At 43.4% G+C, this 9,809-nt stretch overlaps 1 pseudogene; it reads right to left on the reverse strand.

Moving 5' to 3' along the window:
- Positions 1–9,809, reverse strand: part of LOC103201933 — a 23,662-nt pseudogene that overhangs the window by 7,584 nt on the left and 6,269 nt on the right.

Here is a 9,809-nt window from a genome sequence, read left to right on the forward strand (position 1 = left end):
TGTTGTTGTTGTTGTTGTTATGTGCCATTGAGTTGGACCTGACTTATAGCGACCCCTCCTTGGGTTTCCAAGGCAGTATCCCTAAGGAAGTGATTTGGCTTTTATTGAGTTTTCAATTACATAGACTCTCTTAATTCATAGTACATAGGCTCCACTTCATATTAAAAATTTTGCCAATCAGAAAAGTTGTCATGGGAATGTGAACATTAACATTCAGTGAAGTTTTTTATTGGAAAAGCCTTCAACATAGAGAAGTCTCAAATTGGTGCAATGCTTCCTTCAAAAGGTAACCATAATTTTTCAAGTATATTGATTTGTTTCACTGGGAAGGTATATTGGTGAATTAAATAGTAAATGAAGTTTGATTGAGAATGATTAGGAAGAGTGAAATCCAGCCCTAAAAACTGTGACAATTGAGAAAAGCATGTCCCCAGAAATGTGAAAAGCCCAAGATATCCCATCATATAAAGTTATAGCTCTAGAGTGAGGAAAATATCAGAAACACTGAACTTTAGAAAGCTTGCCCATTCTAATGTCACTGGCCATTGAGAGAGAGCAGTGGGAGCAAAGTCTCCATGGCTTGCCCTGAAATTCTGCCTTTCTTTTGTACAGAGAAGACACCCTTCCCCAAAACACCAACATTTTCAGTCCTAGCTGAAGCTGTCACCTATGCACAAAGGCGATCACTACCATTGGGGTACGCACCCAGAAAACCCCTCCCCATTACCGCATACTGGGTGACCCCTCACCTTGATCCTCCTGAGAAGGGTAGGGAGTCATGGCTATGCCGAGCAGAGTCTGGGGCAAACCAGGAAGGATAGAACACCTACAGAGAGAGAATAAGAGCCAAAACAACCAAAGGTCAAGCAATTCCTTTCAATCCATGAGGAGGCAGGATTCCCAGAGGTGGGAGACTGAAGCAGTGTTGTTCTTGAGAAACTATCCCATCCCTGTTTCCCAGGGCCTCATACCTCTGGATTCAACCACACTCTCGGGTTGTGGTGAAGGCCATAAAAGTTCAGTGTGACTCTGATTCCTGTGGTACAGGTTAGAGACAGAGAAAAGAATGACATACTTATGGGATGGTGTCCTGGTACCTCAGCCAGTAGGATGGATATGGATGCACAAAAGGACTGGGTACCACAAAACGGGAGAAGTAAGAAAGAATTGGAGGCTGGCTGTTTGTAGTAACTCAAATGAAAGAGGGAATTAAGGGACTCATTCTTTCCTCACATCCACCCTCCGTGGAAAACACACACATTTCCCAGTTTTAGGCAACTTGCCTAGGATTAGACAGCTAGTATGTAGCAGAGTTGGCATTCAGATGAATGGGAGGTGAGCCAACAGATGGCCTCTGACTGTGGCTGTATTCTCACACCAGGTCATCAGTTGCTCTCTGCCATCATCCTGAGGGTTCTTCCAAATCTGGACCCCACTTGACTATGACACTACATTCCCTGGTCTCCCTCCTTTACTGTGAACCCTTATAAGGAAAAAAAATAAATCTTCACCTGCCTTTCTCTAATTCCCTCTTGAGCCCTTCTACATCCCAGGGGATTAGGATTTTAGAACTAAAGAGGCCACATTCTAAAGCTAAAATCTCCTCTAGAGATATAACTCAATGGATTGGATTATCACCATATTAACCAGCACATGTATACATCCTGGAGTCTCTGTGGGGATGCAAAGGTAAACTGGTTCAGCTGCTAATCAAAAGGTGAAGATGGAGTCTACTCAGAATCACCTTGGAAGAAAGGCCTTGTCAGTTATTTCTGAAAAACCAGTCATTGGAAACCCAATGGAGTGGAATTCTAGTATGACACACATGGGGTTGCCATGAATTGGGGTCAACTTATTGGCAGTTGGTGGTGGTGGTGAATATAGTACCTGGAGGTTATGTGATTGAATGTGGTGAACTTCATACCTTTGGGTAAGGAACGTCCATCAGGGAAAGTGATGGCTTACTGAGGATCCGGCCAATGCTTGGCACTGGAGGGAATAGTCACAGAGCCTCCTTTAAGCACATGGTGGTGTAGGGCATCTGGTCTAGGTGGTTCCTGAGAATAAGCCCATCTGAGGAGCATGCAGGCCCTAGATAGTCCAGGGGCTTCTCCTTTCACAGAGAGCCAGAACTCTCTCTCTGAGTACCCACCATGTGATGAAGGCTCCATCCCCAAGAAGGGTCTGGATCTCCTCCCGGCACCTCTGCTGATGCTTGGGCGCATAGCCAGTGCATAGAGGATCCAAGAGATGCCACTGGCTGTGGTTTCATGGCCCTCGAACATGAATGTGTCCACTTCAGCACGAAGGTCCTCATTGGACAAACTTCTTCCATTCTCCATCTAGGGGAAAGCCACAAGGAGAGTGCAGGGTTTACTCCCAGGCCCACCTCTTCTGGACAAATCCTCAGACCTCTGCCACACTCACTTTGGCACATAGGAGGATATCCAGGAAGTCCAAGTGCCTCTTCCTTCTGAGCTTTTCCAGCTCTCCATCTTTCTGCAGATGGGCCTTCTTCACCTTGATCACTTGGTCTGTTTCAGAACAGTGGTACCAGTGAAAGGTAAGAACTCTTGGTGCACCAAACACAGACAACTACTGTAGCCCTATCAGTCATAAATGTCACAAATCTTGGCATCAAGCTTGATGGAGGTGGAGCTCAGGATGAGCATAGGATTGGCTGTAGGTCAGAGGTGAATGTTCTATCACCAGTGGATTGCAGATCAAGACACCCTCACTAGCACAGTACATGGAGCTTCTGCTTGAATGTTTCCTGGGATAGAATCTCATTAACAATCACCAAATGTGATAACACATAAACCTCTGGTTCAGTGCTTGGCATACAATATCTCATTGTGTATCGCCTGCCCCAGAGATGTACCCCCCCCAAGGTGTGTACCAGGTCCTGCAGGGGTATTGAGGGGTCTGGCTCTGCCAGAGGGCTCAGGGAAGTTTACTTTGGGTTGGCCTTAATGGAGAAGTGGGGCCTCCTGGAAGAAGACCTAGGACCTGTGTGTTGATGGATGAGTTGGCAGGCACGGTGGGTCAAACAACCATCCTGGGTTAGCCTGTAGATGATGTTACTCTGGTAGAAAGCATTCCTCAGGCGTGAAAAAAAATAGGTTCTTCAGGTCTCCAGTGGCCTGGATGTAGGATTGGGAGTCCCTGAAGGGAGAAGATGCAGAAGAGACTTAAAGGGGAAGGAGAGCACTGACCCAGAGGGGAGTGGGAATCTGGGAAGATTTGATTTCAAACAGTGTGGACTGGCACCACGGAGGCATCCATGTCTTTTGGTCTTATAACCTTTGTGATACCCAGCCCTTGATAAGATGACATGAGCAGCCAGGCTTCTACTTATATGTCTAGTTCTGGGGATAAAATCTTGTTCTGTGTTGAGGTGAGGATCCCAGGAACTCCACCTGTTGCCTTGGCAAGTCCCCAACCTGTTGATACAAATAAACACTCAGAGCTGAAGGTCTTTGCTGACCTATCAAATTGGACACTGCCTGGTAGCTGAAGGTGCACTTCATGATGCTGTCCAGAGTCATCAAGGAGATGTGCTCAAAGAGCTCCAGGTATGGGTCCTGTGATAAGTTTCTCCCACTTTTCCTGGGCAGGAGGGTGACATTGACTCTACTCAGACTCTCCCGCGAGGTCTTTGCAAATCAAGTTAGACTCTCCTTTCTGTCTTCCTGGATGTCCTGTTGGTATTACTCACTTTCTAAAGCAGATAGGCATTGTATCAAAACAAGACTGGAAAGCATATATTTGTAAACTGATGTCTATTTTCTCATTGTTTTTTTTATTATGTAATTAAAGACATATTTTCATTATACTTTATATCAAGTTTGAAACTATGGTAAAATTTATGATAGTGACCACTTTTTGACTGACCAGAGAACACTGTTTTTCAGGGTTCTTAGAGTAGTGGGACTCTCTGGAGTTCTGAGAGCTGAGATTATCTCGAGGAATATTTTGCACCAAATTTTTAGGTGTCGAATGTGTTAATGAATGAAAGATAAAACCTAACAAAATGTTTTCAAAAAGAACATTATGGGTTTCGATTCTTTTTCATTCAGTAATTTTTTTTTTTTTTTTTTACTGAGCCAAGTTTGGTGACAAATCAGAGTCTTGTTGCAAGGTGGTGGCACCACAGGGTCTAGGCCAGGAAAATATAGACACAGTGTCCATTTCTCTATGGAGTGGGTCAAATTCATGCAAAAGTCTTGAGCCCAGGCCACAGACCAAACGAGTAACATCCTGGATGTCCTCCCTGCCACTAAAATTGGCATTGCCTAGACCAGTCAGATGCAGCTTGTCCTGCTGTTCAAGAGAGATTTGACCATTTTTCTGTCCACGGTGCTAAACAACACATGAAAGGGTGTGGTGAGGGAGTCCCTGCAGAGACTCTAATCCTTCCTTTTTTGGGTGATGAGCAACATGTGGATCCAAGATAGTGGCTGAGTCCTCTCCCATCACACCTGCTTTAGGGACAACTCTTTTCACAGTAGGAGCTCTGGTAGCATAGTGCCTAAGGCACTTGATTGCTAACCAGAAGTCTGGCAGTTCAAACCCACCAACCACTCCTTGGAAGGAAGGTTGGGCAATCTACTTCCCGTAGTGATACCACCTCGGAAACCCAAGGAGGGGTCGCTATGAGTCAGTTCCGACTCGAGAGCACATAACAACAACAACAACAATTCTCACAGTAGTGCTCTGAAAGTCTGATATTTAGTAAGTGCCAGAGAGTGTTCAGTCAATCAGGAGAAGAATTTTATTTACACCAATATGAAAATGGGGCTTCTTTCTACATGCTGCTAAGCTAGTGTATTTGTGTATATGTGGAAGTGTATGTAGAAGTGCATACTTGTGCTTACTTGCCAAGAACGTCCTATGTCTATGTGTAAATGTTTGTCTAAATCTGTATCTCAGTATGGCAATGAGCACATGTGTTTTTGGAGTGTGGAAATTGAATCAGAGTGAGTGATAATGCATGTAAGTGTCTGTGTGAGTGAACAGGTCCTGGACTTACAAGTGGTCTAAGAGCTTGACAATATGTATGTGTATTAACAGGTGGTGATATGCATATCTGTGGGGCTAAGGAGTGCTTTCATCTGTATCTGTGTCTGATGGATGTTTCTGGGACAATGTGTTTGACAGTGGACTGTGTGAGGGTGTGCTGTGAGTGTGTGCAAGGATCTATGAGTGAGTTTGTGTGTGGAAATGAGAGATAAAGAGAGACAGAGATCCATTCACCAGCATCACTTGGACAGAGTCCATGAGCCCCACATAGGGCTTCAAATTGTCATAGTGGAAGGCTGGAGTCAGCATTCGCTGGTGCTGGAACCATTTCTGTCCTTCCAACAGGAGCAAACTGTACCCTGGGACAGAGATGAGTGTGTGTATACGTGATGGGGAGACAGGATCAGAGGGACAACTGGAGACAATTTGGGATGGAACAAGGCCATCCTGGGAAAATAAACCCATCTGAAGACACATTAGGTGAAAAGGCTGGGAAAACTTTTCACATTTCAGAAATGTGAGATTACAATTTGGCTGATACATAAGATGTGATTATGATAGCTATAAGATAAATGTTGGAAGTGTTGATTAGGAGGCAGTTCTTAAATACATGTTAAGCTTTGACATTTCAAGAGAACTGAGAGCAGATGTGGAAGAAGCAGAGTTATTGGAGATCTCCAACCTCCAAGAAGATGGGAGCAGGGTCTCAGAAAGAAGAGAAATGAGGCTTGATTCAGGGATAGGGGTGGTGACAGTGCTGTCTGACATCTGTTGTTCTCTGTGAGCCAAAGAGCTTGCTCATGGCAAAACTACCTGGAGAGTGTTATACAATCATTTTTTAGACATACATACCAATCCAGGGGGCCAAGAATCTGTATCCATCATTCAATTTTGGGTCTGAAAGGTAAGGAGGGTATTAGAATGTGAGTGGATGGATCAGACAAGGAATCCCACAGGAGGCAGCTATTTTCTAGATCATTGGCTGCCATCATTTCTTGATAATTTTCATCTGTAGGTTTATGCCAATTGATCTTTCACTTGCCTCCCATACTGCCTAAGTCCCAATAATCAGTGTGGGCTCAGGGAGACAGACTCAGTCAGTGTACATTCAGCAGAAACTCACAAGAGTAGGATGGGACGTTGGCTAGAAATGTATACAATATCCTAAATGCTGATGAATAAAACATAAACCTTGTGGATTTTCTAGAATTTATGGTGGCTTTGCCATGCCATGTCCCATAACAAGTAAAACTAAGGGCTACCAGATGCACTGCATTGTGGATAGAAATTTTATCTTCTGATATGGGGCACTGTACATAACAGGGCATTTCAACTTGGTGGAAGGAAGGAAAGAAAGAAGTAAAGATGGGAGTGAGGAAGAAAAGGAGAGAGGGAGAGAGGAAGAGAAAAGGAAAGAGAAATAGAATAGAACAGAGTAGAAAGAAGGAAAGAAGGAAGGAAGGAAAGAAGGAAGGAAGGAGGGAAGGCAGGAAAGAAGGAAGATAATTAGAAGAAGGAAATGGAAGAAAGGAAATAAGGAAAGAAATAGAAAGAAAAAGGAAGGAAATAAATAGAAGGGAGGGAGGGAGGAAAGAAGGAAGGACATTCAGCCCCAAACTGATGTTTTAAATGTCTACCACTAAGAAATTATTATTTCCTGAGTTTGCATTGGGAGGACGATTCGTAGAATGTTTAGACATTTTTGGTTGACCTGAGCTCTGTTGAAATTTTACCCAACAGACAGGAGCTGTGCACATGACGGAGGAGCTTCTCCAGCTAGACATGAGTTATGCTCTCACCTGATCTTCCCAGAATCAACTTCATGTAATCAGGATCATAAACATGGAAGGAAACTCTGTCTCCCCAAATCCAGCGAGGACAAGCACATGGAAATTTCTCTACGCATTTCAGAAAACATTGCAGCTCTTGATGCTTCAGAAACTGTAATAGAGGGACAGACAAACCAATTAAAACTTTATTCTAGATCTGATTCTTGGAGTGGAGATGAAAGACAGGACAGCCACGAGGATGGTAGTCTATATGTACCAGCAGAGATCAGAGGTTTGTGACTGTTTCTCATGACATGGTCTTTGATTCTGACTCTTGTTACTGATCCAGGACTTGCTGTATGGACAGATTTGTGTGCCTATTAGGCTGAGCTTTGGGCTCTCACGTCGAATGATTTCCAGAACTTACACATAATGGGCCTTTGATAAATGTGGTTCAGGGACTGACTCCACAGAGTATAAATGCTTTTCAAAGACTTACATTATGTAATGCTCACAGCAAATCTGTGGTCAGGTAGGGATTATTACTTTACCTGATTTTACAGAAGAATCAGGAAACCAAGTTAATGATATGCCCAGGTGACCTGGGTTTAAATTCAAGCCTGGTGACCCCAAGGAGTCCTTCCTCTGGGCTCCCACAGTCCCTTGCATATAGTATCATATTAATCTACATGTATCCTAATTCTTGGGTACCCTGTTGGCAGACTCACAATACTGGTTATCTCTGTTTTCTTAGAGTCCGACATAAAGTAGAAAACCAAAACAAACAAACAAACAAACAAAAAAAACCCAAACTCACTGCCATTGAGTTGATTCTGACGCATAGCAACCCCCAATCAGTTTCTGAGGTGGTAAATCTTTACAAAAGTAGGTTGCCCCATCTTTCTTCTGTGAAATGGCTGGTGGATTTGAACTGCCAACCTTCTGATTAGCAGGCAAATGCCTTAGGCACTGCACCACCAGAGTTCCTTCTAAACCAAAAAAAAAAAAAAAAAAAATACCCAAGCCAAACTCACTGCCATGGAGTTGGCTCCGACTCATAGTGATCCCTCCTTGGGTTTCTGAGGCAGTATCACTTTGGAAGTAGATTGCCCAACCTTCCTTCCGAGGAGTGGCTGGTGGGTTTGAACCGCCAGCCTTCTGGTTAGCAGTCAAATGCCTTAGGCACTACTGCCACCAGAGCTCCCAGAGCTCCTTATAGGTCACAGGAAGTATGGATTTTTTGAGAGAGAGAGAGAAAAAGAGAGAGAGGAGAAAGGAATACATGAAGGAGAGTGAATAAGTGAATCTATTAAAATTTATGTTGCAAGTGACAGATATAATCTTGAGCTACTTTAAAAGATTGAAAAAAAGAAAAAGGCTGGGGACACAAAAATGTCTCATGGAGCACAAGGGCAGGGAGCAGCCAGACTTTTGGAAAAAGCAGAAACAGGGAGTGGAGAACTGCTGGGAGTCTAAGCCTCTGGTTCTTTGTTAGTATACAAAAAAAGGCATTAGTTCATTCAACAAACATTTATTGAGGACCTGCCATGCACCAGGCACTGTTCTAGAGGCTGAGGATACCAACAAACAGCAATGTTTGTCCTCACATGGCTCAGGTTCACATGGTGAAGTGCAGTTGTACCCCTCCCCTGTGCTGACACATTACCCTTCCACAAACTTTGTGTCAGAGTTACACTGCTGAATCCTATTCTGAGAATGGGATTACAGCAGCATGCATGAGGAGTCCTGGTACAATCAACTGTGCCATAGGATTAAATAGGATTATTCAGAGCCCTATTTGAATCCACAGTCAACACCCATGGAACCAGTAGTCAAGAAATCAAATGTCATATTGCACTGGACAAATCTGCTGCAAAAGACCTATTTAGTGTTAAGGTTCAAAGATGTCACTTTGAAGACTAAGGTGAGCCTGATCCAAGCCACAGTATTTTCAATTGCCTCCTATGCATGTGAAAGCTGGACAAGGAATAAGAAAGACTAAAGAAGAGTTGATGCCTTCAAATTGTGATATTGGTGAAGAATACAAAAAATACCATGGCCTACCAGAAGAATGAACAAATCCATCATAGAGGAAGTGCAGCCAGAATTGTCCATGGAAGCGAGAATGGTCAGACATCATCTCACCTACTTTGGTCATGTTTTCAGAAGGGACCATCCCCTGGAGAAGGATATCATGCTTGGCAAAGTAGAGGGGCACCGAAAAAAGAGGAAGTCCCTCAACAAGATGGATTGACACAGTGGCTGCAACTATGGACTCGAGTATAGCAAAGATTGTGAGGATGATGCAGAACTGGGCAGTGTTTTGTTCTGTTGTTCATGGGGTCACTGTGAATTGGAGCTGATTCAATGACACCTAACAAGAACAGAAACAATCCTACTTGGAGAGGAAGAGATTTCAGAGAAGGTTATCTTGACAGACATCCAAAATATTTCCACTTAAGTAAATGAGTGAGTACATGAATGAGTAGATTGCCCAACCTTCCTTCCAAGGAGTGGCTAGTGGGTTTGAACCGCCAGCCTTCTGGTTAGCAGTCAAATGCCTTAGACACTATGTCACCAGAGCTCCTGAGTAGATCGATGGATAAATTTATTTGTTTATTAATTAAATATTTATTGATCAGTTGTTGTTGTGATGTGTAGTTGTGTCGGCTCTGACTCAGTGACCTCAAGTATAACAAAATGAAACATTGTTTGGGCCTGCACCATCCTAACAATCATTGCTGTGTTTGAGCTCATTGTTGTAGCCACTGTGTCAATCCATCCTATTGAAGATCTCCCTCTTTCTCACTGCCCCTCTGCTTTACTAAGGATTGTGGGTTTTTTTTTTTTTAACTTTTTATTGTATTTTATGTGAAAGTTTACAGAGAAAATTGGTCTTCTATTCAACAATTCACACATTTTGTTTCGTGACATTGATTGCAATCCCCACAATGTAACAGCACTCTTCTCATTTCCTCCTTGTGTTCCCATTTCCATTCATCTTTGTTCCTATCCCTT

This window comes from Orycteropus afer, unplaced genomic scaffold, assembly GCF_000298275.1.
Source record: "Orycteropus afer afer isolate SDZICR_OR568_19922 unplaced genomic scaffold, OryAfe1.0 scaffold00169, whole genome shotgun sequence".
Classification (NCBI taxonomy): Eukaryota; Metazoa; Chordata; class Mammalia; order Tubulidentata; family Orycteropodidae; genus Orycteropus; species Orycteropus afer.